At 40.4% G+C, this 11,097-nt stretch overlaps 1 protein-coding gene across 1 annotated transcript in view; it reads right to left on the reverse strand.

Annotated features, from left to right (window-relative positions):
- LOC137256059 (neuronal acetylcholine receptor subunit alpha-10-like) overlaps nucleotides 1-10,465 on the reverse strand; it is a 52,088-nt gene extending 41,623 nt beyond the window's left edge. The window contains exon 1 of the mRNA XM_067793741.1: nucleotides 10,295-10,465. The gene's annotated coding sequence lies outside the window, so the exon portion shown is untranslated. The remainder of the gene's footprint in view (nucleotides 1-10,294) is intronic.
- Nucleotides 10,466-11,097: the final 632 nt, after the last annotated feature.

Here is an 11,097-nt window from a genome sequence, read left to right on the forward strand (position 1 = left end):
ATACACTATACACAATATCATAGATGTCATCAGATTAATAGGACCAACCCGAATAGAGCATAGTATCATGCGCCTGAAATAAGATAAATAAAAAGAAACCATAAAATCTGAAATCAAATCAAATTATAGAACTGTCTCGGAAACGCAAATCCAATGCACCCGGCAATTACAAACGTTTCACTCATATGCAGTCCCAGTGATATGTAAAACACGAAAATCGATAAAAGGTCAGAGACATTTACCTGATTTTAATCGGCAAATCCCTTCTCAGGCTTCTCTGCACTTGGTAAAACCATACGTACTCTCAAAGCTTTTAACTCGGTCCTTCTTATTGACACTTTGCCCCTTATCAAGTTGTCCACGCGATACCACGCGAATCCTGATTCACGAGGGAAATAACTTCATATCCCAACGCTGCCAAGTTTTTAACAAAATATGATTGAATACTACAGAGGCGCTATGGTACAGCAGCGCCACTAGCAGGACGCTAGCGGTGTTAGTGTTGACTTTAGCCTTCTGGAGAAAGCATTACCAGTGCAGTGGCTGGTAGTCGCTGTCAGGCGTTAGTCTATGGTTGGACGTTATATGTGAATGTTTGAGGCATTTTGTGTGTCGGGACACGCTCTTTAAATTACCACACAAAAATAGCCAAGTTTACGAGCCAACAGAGAAATCTCAGCTCTAACCTTCAAATGGAAGTGCAATATTGAAAGACGTTTGTGCGGTACATTCAGAGAATACAATATCGCTACTCGAGCTATTTCGTCTTCTAGACAGCGGAGACTATTTCTGCACTCGGGTTGGAGACATCAATGATTTTATTTCGATTATATAGAGGCACAAGAACATCCTATGAATAGAAAATGGTCATTAGTGAACACTTTTCTTATTCGTCTTTGAAAAGTATATTTTTATACTTAAGCTTTAATGTCTCGCATTGAGCAAACATATTACCATTGTGCATTTTAACGAAATCTTGCATCACTAATAACTTATGAAGACGGCCATATTGACATCCGAACAGCAGCCATTATGTTCATCTGCTCAAGGCTCATCATCGTGAACACCAAAACTATAAACAGAGTTTTGCTTGGAAAATTCGCTCACCAAATAATATGTCAAATTCAAACGCTGTATGCATCCTCTTTTAAACAAGGAATAGCACCATATTTCCACAAGCAGATGTACTCTATTTTCACAAGCAGGTTACCGCATTTCCAAAAGCAAGAGTACTGCATTTAGTGAAACAAATGTACTATATTTCCACAAGCGAGTGTTCTGCATTTCCATAAGTAGGCTTACCGCATTTCCAAATGCAGCTGTACTGCCTTCACTCATGCCTGCTTACTACAGTTACACACGCAGTTGTACTGCATTTAATGAAGCAGGTGTACTACAGTTCCACATGCATGTGTGCTGCATTTATTGAAGCAGATGTACTACAGTTCCACATGCAGGTGTACTGCATTTAATGAAGCAGGTGTACTACAGTTCCACATGTAGATGTACTGCATTTAATGAAGCAGGTGTACTACAGTTACACATGCAGCTGTACTGCATTTAATGAAGCAGGTGTACTACAGTTCCACATGCAGGTGTACTGCATTTAATGAAGCAGGTGTACTACAGTTCCAGAAGCAGGTTCTCTGTATATACTAAAGCATGTAAACAACATTTCCACTAGCAAGTGTACCGCATTTCCACAAGTAGCTGTACTGCATTTCCACAAGTAGCTGTACTGCATTTCCACAGCAGGTGCACTGCGTTTTAGAACTAGGTGTGTTGCATTAAGGGAAGCGACTGTAACTAAGCTGAACATTTCCACAATGAAATGGAGCAGGTGTTCCACAAGCAGATGAACTACATTTATCAAGCAGGTAGCATATTGTAAAAGATTCGGTAGAAATGCACCCCACCAACCAAGAGCACATAAGAAGCTATGCAACTTTGTTCTTGCAAAGTCATCGCACAGCATAAATGAATAAACAATGCACACACAGTTGGTGGTATGTGTCTGTAGTGCCTAACTCCCCACATCTCTTGCTTACACAACTGGCACCGGAGCAGAAATAAACACACAATCCTCCGCCAACCTCCCAGATAATATACACCCTCTGTAAGTAAAGGGATTCATGCTGTTCTCTTGTTCAAGTTCTTTGCATTGAACGAATCATTTCAAAAAGTTCTTCATCCAGATATTGTACTGAGAGACATCATGGGCGAAACTCGGAATAGTTCAATTAACTCCTTCCCATTTGTTAGAATGTTCTAACAGATCCTGGCAGTAATTAGTTTCATTATTTGTACATTTGTTACCGTGTTGGCATAATATTTTGGCATCCTATTGTCAGTCGAGGGTGATGATGGTTTAAAGTAGTGAGTGACGAACAAGGTCAATTTTAAAGCTTATACTAGTCCAACATAACTTTACAAACTGAGGTCAGTCCTATCGTAAAGCTGTCCAGTCAATTAAAAAAAGTTGTAACCATTGGAGGTCTCTGAGGGATAACACTCTTGTGAAAACACAGCAAATTACGACAGTCGTACTGTTAATTTCGCCGTGAGCGAGAGGGCTCTGACGTGATTTGAGTGGGAAATTGTTTTCACTCTTCCTTTTGCCATAAATATGACTGACCCGTGAAGGTCCGGGATAGAATAGGCCTTCAGCAACTCATGTTTGCCACAAAAGGCGACTATGCGTATCATAAGAGACTCCATTATTTACAGACCGCCGCCATACAGCTGGAATTTTGCAGAGTAGGACGTAAAACTAAATTCACTCACTCACTCACTCATAACTATGATTAAATCTCTATGGAAGGATACGCTGTATTAGATCAACAAAACAACAAAACGAAGAAAGATTAACTCAATTATTTGTAAAATGAGTTAACCATTCCTGTCCGATTGCTCCATACATGCGTCCAGCTCTCGTGAATAGTGTACAGTACTCTCAAACTCATCATCAATGCTTGGATGCAGAAATATAGCTGGGAATATGACACGAATGTCCACCTCTTTACATTGATAACAACCTGAGTGGTCCAGTCATTTTATTTCCCAAGAGACGTAAAGGCGTTGAAAGTCATTAAGTCATCCAACGCCACGTTGGATTTGTTGTATACTTGTATACGTAGTTTGTACCAAGGTTGTATTCCCCAAAATTATGAAAGCCTTGTGAGGAGAAACATCGATGACATCAGCAAATTTATGACGTCGTTCGAAGAGTTAGTAGAACATTGGGGACCCGACATGGTATATTCAGAGAGAGGGTACATGATCTGTGGCCCCAGTCAACAGTTACTGTTCGCCTGAAAAGCGCACGAATCACCATTAGATAATACTGGCATGAGCAAGTTTAAAAAGGTGATCGTATCCTAACCCAGCCAGTATGTATCTCTACAAACACATGCAGTGGCAAGGCAATATTTCACCTGAAAATAACTAAATCATATAGAACAATTCACAACACGAAACTCCATCTATCATAGTACGAATGACTACCAAAATTTAATAACGAGGAGGCAAGTGAGTTTGCCAATGGACTTTATATTATATCCAAGTGGGAATCAAATCGTGGTCTTGGGCGTCACTGACAAACACCTTAACCATTAGGCAACCTCACCGCCCCTCAGTTCTGTACAGAGATACATAACAGATACAAAAAAGACAAGATCCAGGTTTAAATTCACAATACATATCTACAATATCCAGGGTTCCTTGACTGAGTGTGGCTGTATCATCCGTTTTTTGTCCCTATGTCATCAGTGGAACCTATGTCATCAGTGGAACTCGCTGTGCTCATGTGGGGAATTGAACCCTGATTTAGTGTGACGAACGAACACTTTATCAGTTAGGTTACCCCACCACCCTGAAACGAGTAGAGCGTTTCGGTTAACCGTTATGAACCCACTAGAAGGCCAGGGAAGTATTAATACGAAAACATGGAAAAAGTCAAAATTGTATCAGATCCTGATCTGGTAAATGGTGCGTTAAATTTATAAATGTCTCTCCCACAACTATCTACCATTGACATCGAGCTGATTTGCTTAGTGATTCAATGACCATCCGTGATAATAGAACGTATTTACGTGCGACCAGAAAAATCTTAATCCTATTGTGATTTCCCTGAACTAATATTAGCTGTGTAAAAATGCCATATCCGTATCGTGCAAAGACATGAGCGGAGTTTTATCACATCCCTTCAAAACATATTTTTATCCGCAACTGATTCAAAGGAATTGACAAGACCACCTCAGCTGCTCAGAATATCAGAAATTCTTGGCGCTCGGGAAAAAACCCGACAGAGCTCAAAAGAATTGCCCGGGAATTTATCAAGGGTTATCGATAGTTTTAATCGCAAAGGAGATCACTTGCAGAACGTTGTCAGTGTTTTTATATGCATTTGGCACCCATTGCAGGAACATGTTGTTTTGTTCACTGAAATAGATCCCAGGAATCTTGCACCGGTTGTCTAATTAGGAAGTCATCACCCAAGCCAGACCTTGATAAGGCACTCCTACCGTCCTATCTCGCTCACACACTATCTGGCCCAGACCGTTTAGACAGGGGTCGAGGCCAACATGGCGCGTGTTGGGGTGAATCTGACACAACACAGGAAAATCTGAGATTCATTAAGGTTATCGATGGGTACCTTCAGTATCAGATGTTGCTTTTCTCTACAGGTTATAGTATCAAAAATGATTTCAAACGTGGATTTATCACATAAAAGTTTCACTATTTGCACAGATACTGGTTCCAAGCATGCATGAGTACTACTTCCGGGTCGTTAATGATGAATTATCAGTAATCCTGCATTTGATGATTTGACTCGGGAATGTGTAAATGTCCAGCATTCTGTATGTGTGGTGTTAAATACTGTCGTTTTTTTGTATTATTTCGGGGGAATATTGTTTGTTTGTTTGTTGTTTGTTATGGTTGATTTGTTATGGTTATGTTATGTTTTATGAATGCAAAACCGCGGTGACCACCAGAAGTGTCCAGTATAGAAAGATACACCAGATCCCCCAGTGTGACACCCACGTCCCATTTTAATCCATACAGACGAGCCATGTGTTTCAGGCGACCTGCCTCGCTTCAAGTGTCCATAGGAATCAGAATATCGATAACTATATGAGCTACATCGCTTGTGCCAAAATCACAAATTGTGCTATTTTGTCCGAACAGATACACCATAGTTTTCACCCTGTCCCGAAACTTGTATTAATTATAGTACGTTTAAATTCGGACCAAGTGGATTTAATTATGTTTGTGTTACGTTCTTATCTTAGGTAATTACGATACAACAGACTGATGGAATACATCATGTAGATACCCCTAACTAATTCATTCCAGGTGTATCCTAAAAAAAAGCACGTGGCGCGAGATCCAAGTTAAGACGCAATTCATCAAATGGTTCACTAAATAATTGCCGGCATTGCATCCTGCTTATAATCTAATGGTTAATCTTTTCAAAAGCTGTGGTTGTTTAGGGAGTACTAAATTGTTCATGGATACAGTGTTTGATATTTATTCCGATACTTAACCTTTAGGATCTTACTGTTTATTTCTCTTGCATCCTTGAAAGGTCAAATGCGGGATCAAATTGTCCCTTGCCGTGCTGTAGAGAACGACCTCATCGACCGTACATACACCCTCGGCCTACAGCCATGAGACATAAAACGCTCCATAAAACATTCCTTATCTCACTGAAATAGTTGGCGTTCAAATTTGTCAATCAAACCATTATCCAAAAGATCAGTTTCGATTGTCGTTGTGTTGCTGTCATGTGTATGGATTGTCTGAGGACCTGCTGTCATTGTTTCAAAGGATATTCACTGTTGGAAAACGCCACTTGAAAACAGGGCCTTGGTCTTGGAGATGAACAGGAAGGTATACATTACACGCACGAATGATTTGAAATATTACGCGACTCCGAACAATCACTTTCTCCATGAGTGTTTCTGATAGTGTTCTGTTCGGATCTTCTTCTAACAGTGTCCTGTTCAGTAGTTCTTCTGACAGTGTTCTGTTCGAGTGTTCCTCTGACAATCTTCTGTTCAACTGTTCTTCTGAGAGTGTTCAGATCAACTGTTCCTCTGACAGTGTTCTGTCCAGTGGTTCTTCTGACAGTCGTCTGTTCACCTGATTTTCTGACGGTCTTCTGTTCAACTGTTCTTCTGACAGTGGTCTGTTCGGTTGTTCTTCTGACAGTGTTCTGTCCAGGGGTTCTTCCGACAGTAACAGTATTCTGTTCAACTGTTCTTCTGACAGTGTTCTGTGATCTTGTTCTTCTGACAGTGTTCTGTTTGGTTGTTCTTCTGACAGAGTTCTGTCCAGTGGTTCTTCTGACAGTCTTCCGTCCAGTTGTTCTGTTCAACTGTTCGTTTCACAGTAATCTGTGCTCTTGTTCTGACAGTGATCTGTTCGGTTGTTCTTCTGACAGTGTTCTGTCCAGTGGTTCTTCTGCGGTGTTCTGTCCAGTGGTTCTTCGACAGTGTTCTGTTCAACCGTTCTTTTCACAGTGTTCCGTGCCCTTGTTCTTCTGACAGTGTTCTGTTCGGTTGTTCTTCTGACAGTGTTCTGTCCAGTGATTCTTCTGACTGTGTTCTGTTCCCTTGTTCATCAGACTGTTTGTTCTTCGATATTCCGGCTGTGGAATGACAATACGTAAATATCCGAATTTGAAGCAGATAACCCAGTGATTCACGAGCATCAGTTCATGTAAATGGGACACGCTTCATCAGTCAAGTCAGCGAGCCTTTTTCGACAGGCATGAACTCAGTCAGTCGCCCTCTAATAAGAACATAAATACAACAATCTTGCGGCTACCCTGTGACAAGAACATTAAGACAATCGTGCTGTGACTACCATCTGGCAAGAACATTAATACAATCATGCTGTGACTACCATATGACAAGAGCATTGATACAATCTTGCAGACGCTTTACGTTGTTTCAAGAACATACATACAATGTTGCTGCATCTACCCTGACACAAGAACATAAACACAATCTTGCTCCGGCTACCCCCGAGAACATAAAGACAATCTTTTCAGGGCTACCCTGTGACAAGAACATGAATACAATCGTGATGTGGCTACCTTGTGACAAGAACATGAATACAATCTTGCTGTTACTACCCTCTGACAAGAACATAAGAGCCTGATGCTACATGTGACAAGAACATTAGCACAAGAATGATGTGGGTACCCTGTTATAAGACCATTAGCACAAGAATGATGTGGGTACCCTGTGATAAGAACATAATTACAATCATGCTGAGGCTACCCTGATACAAGTACACAATTTAGTTACAGTCTTGCGTCAATGAACAACTGATCATGACCAGAAGTAGTACATAAATATATCTGTGCTGGGTTTCCTGCAGAGAAGCGCATGATTACAAGAGTGCTAACACAAGCTTCTGGAAGGATATAAATACAATTATGCCTTCACCAACATCTGAGAAATACATGATTACAACAGTGCAACGAGTGCTTTCTGAGAACTACACAAGCACAATAGTTCTATTGTTCCCCCCAGAGAGGGACAAGCATCCAGTTTCCATTGTTTTAGCATGCCTGTGCGGAAATCAATTAATCAATACATTATGAATAATATTTGACTGGAAACAATCCTGGCATCTAATGAATACTTTTTATACCATAATTCAAACAAAAATATCCGCTATATGCCACATCTTCCACGGGATGTTCCGAATGCACAAGAGCACTCAAAATGGAGATTTTCATCAACAACGTTCGAAGTAAGGTTTCAACTCTTCGTTGCATTAATATTTGCATGCTGATTATTTGATATGTGTAAGTACTGATTTTGAATAGATTGCAATTGTTAATGTAACTCCCACCGTGCTATCTACAAACTGCAAAATCTATTATGGTATGGTATTTTCTGGTGACAGATATGTCCATATTAGCTGAAAATGGCTAGATTCGTCTTCAAAACGTCAGAAATCTGTGAACAAAGTCGTATATTTTGAAACAGTGATCAAGCAAATATCCTATGTGTGATAGAAACAAACTGCCAGTCTCTACCGTTGTTGTTCCCCAAAGACGAATCCGATAAACACAATATTAAGTCTATATGAAGACCAGCTGTTTCTGTTATTGTTGACCAGGTTCCACACGAACAGGCCGTTAAATAAAGAAACACAAACACATTGTGCCAGTGTTACTATCACAGGGAGGCAAACTCGTCAGTATCCCGATAATAACGTAACGTCGCACGCCGTGAAACATACGGAGAGGTCGTACAAATATACGGTGGTGTCAAAGAAACATGCATACTCAAGCTACAACACTATTATTTTCATATCCCAGCGGATCTCAGATTTCTGACCCGGGAAATTACCATAAACTACCACACAGGGACAGGTCTCGTCCACCAAGACGATCATAACGTTGCGACCTTTGTATACGTAACGCCACTGTTTAACGTGGACTTACGTCAACGGTAGCGCTAAGGTCGCGTTAACGAACGGTGATTTGGCTATAGAAGTGCGAGATGAGGTCTCTTCACATATAATGTTATAATGAACCGTACAGTGAGTACGATGGTGCCTTATCTGGTACCATGTCCATTCTAGGAGACCATCAGCGCTAATAGTGCGTTAAGTGGGATGAAAGAAGTCAGTAATTGTTCCCCAGGAAATATCGGTCATTTACTGATGTGATTAATCTATCTACATAGACCCAACACATGAGTCAGCTGAAAGTTTTGTCACACGAATACGTTTGTGTGTCAGTTGTGCTTTTCCCTCATCCTTCGTTATGAATTACATTGACGTATTGATAAATACTCTTCCTCTGTTAACTCATCATCATTGGAGAATATACGATATCACTGCTCTGTTACACTTGATTAACACAGTTCTACCAAACCATTTCAGATAATAAAGCCCCTGGAGATATTCGCTTGTACGTACGTTACAGTTATATTTAAATTTTGCTGAAAATGAAACAAAAATGAAATGGTTATCCAGTGATGATATTTTTCATACTGACATCTAAGTTGTGATTTTGAGCCTACGTTTCAAGCGTTCCGACGTTTTCAGCCTTGTTACATTTTGGGAATGTTTTTAATGTGTTGGTTTAAGTCATTTTCCTGGTGTGTGCATTTTCTTTTGGTGCAAGATTAGACACTGAAAGTTAAACCGATGAGTATAAGGAAAAGAGGGGTGTAGTTGTTTGATACAGCGCAGGTTATTAGTATGTCTCGTGTATGTTTTACAGATCAAACATACGCCCAGGTCATACACATGCTTTACTGATCGCTGCATGTGTTGATGTACATTTACCAAGACGTACAAACCATTACTGTTCTTAGTTCACTTCACATGAACCCAGGTTGGCACCGTTGTCGGTTGCTCTAACATATGCAGAGGGGTAGGGTCTGATTCAGGTATTGTTGTAGAGTCATGTCTAGCCCTGCAGGGTGCTTGCCGACTAAATCTACAGTGTAAATAACATAGTGACACGCATAGAGTTTACGAAGAACGTTTTTGTAATCCGAAATGCTTTCATCAAAACATCGATCAACATATGCAAAAACGTCGTGCAAAAGTCTGAAACTTTGAATAGATTCCAATTGGCCTGAAGAATAAAATAGCAGTGGAAATCATCATTTGCATATTATGATGTTTAATTCTAAACGTGATGGTGTTGGGCCCTCCGAATATGTTCAAAAATGAATACTGTATGATAGTGGTCACATGGGACACCCTTACTGGATCGTAATACTGAGTATTTTCTTAACTCACCGAAGAACCGGCGTGTGTAACAGACAGAAGCAAATGCATGTATAGTGATTCCGTCTTCTATCTAAGACATGCGTGCTGTACATGGGGCCGAGGTAACCACATGTTCATGGTATTTCTGCTCGATTCAAATGTTTGCAAGGGATGCAGAACGAAAACAAATAAAACGATCAGACATTTAAAAAATAAGAAATCAATATGTTCCTTTGATGTATTGTGTTCTTTTAGTTCAAGATGTGTACCATATGTTTAGACTCGTTGGGTTGAATAACTTCTAGGCTGTCCGAACTGAGCTGCGTTAATAACCCGGACCTAGAAATCAAACAACACTGTGATGTATGTGCCCCCCAAATATACCGCAATACAAACATCATATGCGAAATAGCCATGAAATTGGCATATTTGAAGACACCCTGTCACGGCTGTTTCAGTAAAATAGCAATCTGACTATAACAACGTTATTATAAAAATCGTTTTCGATACAATTGACAAAACTGTATTAGCAAAAGCGAATTACCTCTGTTACAAGTATCCGTTAACCATTCGTCGGAGAAGCTCAGGAGAATGTTCTAACCATAGCACTATCCCTCCTGCACAAACGCAATGCTCCTTTCACGAATGAAATCCTCCAACCGTAGGGAAAAGTTGATATATTCGTCAGTCGGATCTTCTAGTTCCACAACCACTGGCGTATTCCGTCAGCCATATGGAGCAGAATCATTCCCACTAGAAGATAAAACAGGAAACATCATAAATCAGACATAAATTGCTGATCGTATGAATGAAAAATCAACAATTGTGCCCAGGAACGCGAGCGGGGATTAGCGCGTCCTCGTCAAGGCGTGCAACATTCAACTTGAAGTAAGCAGGGTTGAAGGACCCAACTAGCTAAACTCTACGCGCCTCTTCGGGTCCTATGCTTAATGGCTTGTCCACAGTACACCAAACAGTTCATTCCTCAATCGATGTAAAAGTGCGAATCGTCCTTTTGTGATCAGCCGCCATAGGTAGGAGTTTTCAATCTCTTTGCCTGCTCTTCGTAACTAATTTCACTTGATGACTTAGGTTAAATGTAGTATAGAACGCTGTCACCATCCGAATAAAGAGAAATGCCTTGTTTACTTAAGAATGAAAAGTTTCAGCGGTCGAGGAATGTCAAAGGTCTGTCAAATGTCCTCATGCTGAGGCGTCCGTTGTCTGTGAGGAAAATGATTTTTGCCGGAGCCTCGTTATGGCGATTAAGTTTCAAAAGTGAGAATTGTAAAAATCTGTAAATTTTCTGAACTTGAGTTCTGCTCATCGATTTTAGGTATGTGTGTG

This window comes from Haliotis asinina, chromosome 11, assembly GCF_037392515.1.
Source record: "Haliotis asinina isolate JCU_RB_2024 chromosome 11, JCU_Hal_asi_v2, whole genome shotgun sequence".
Taxonomy (NCBI): Eukaryota; Metazoa; Mollusca; class Gastropoda; order Lepetellida; family Haliotidae; genus Haliotis; species Haliotis asinina.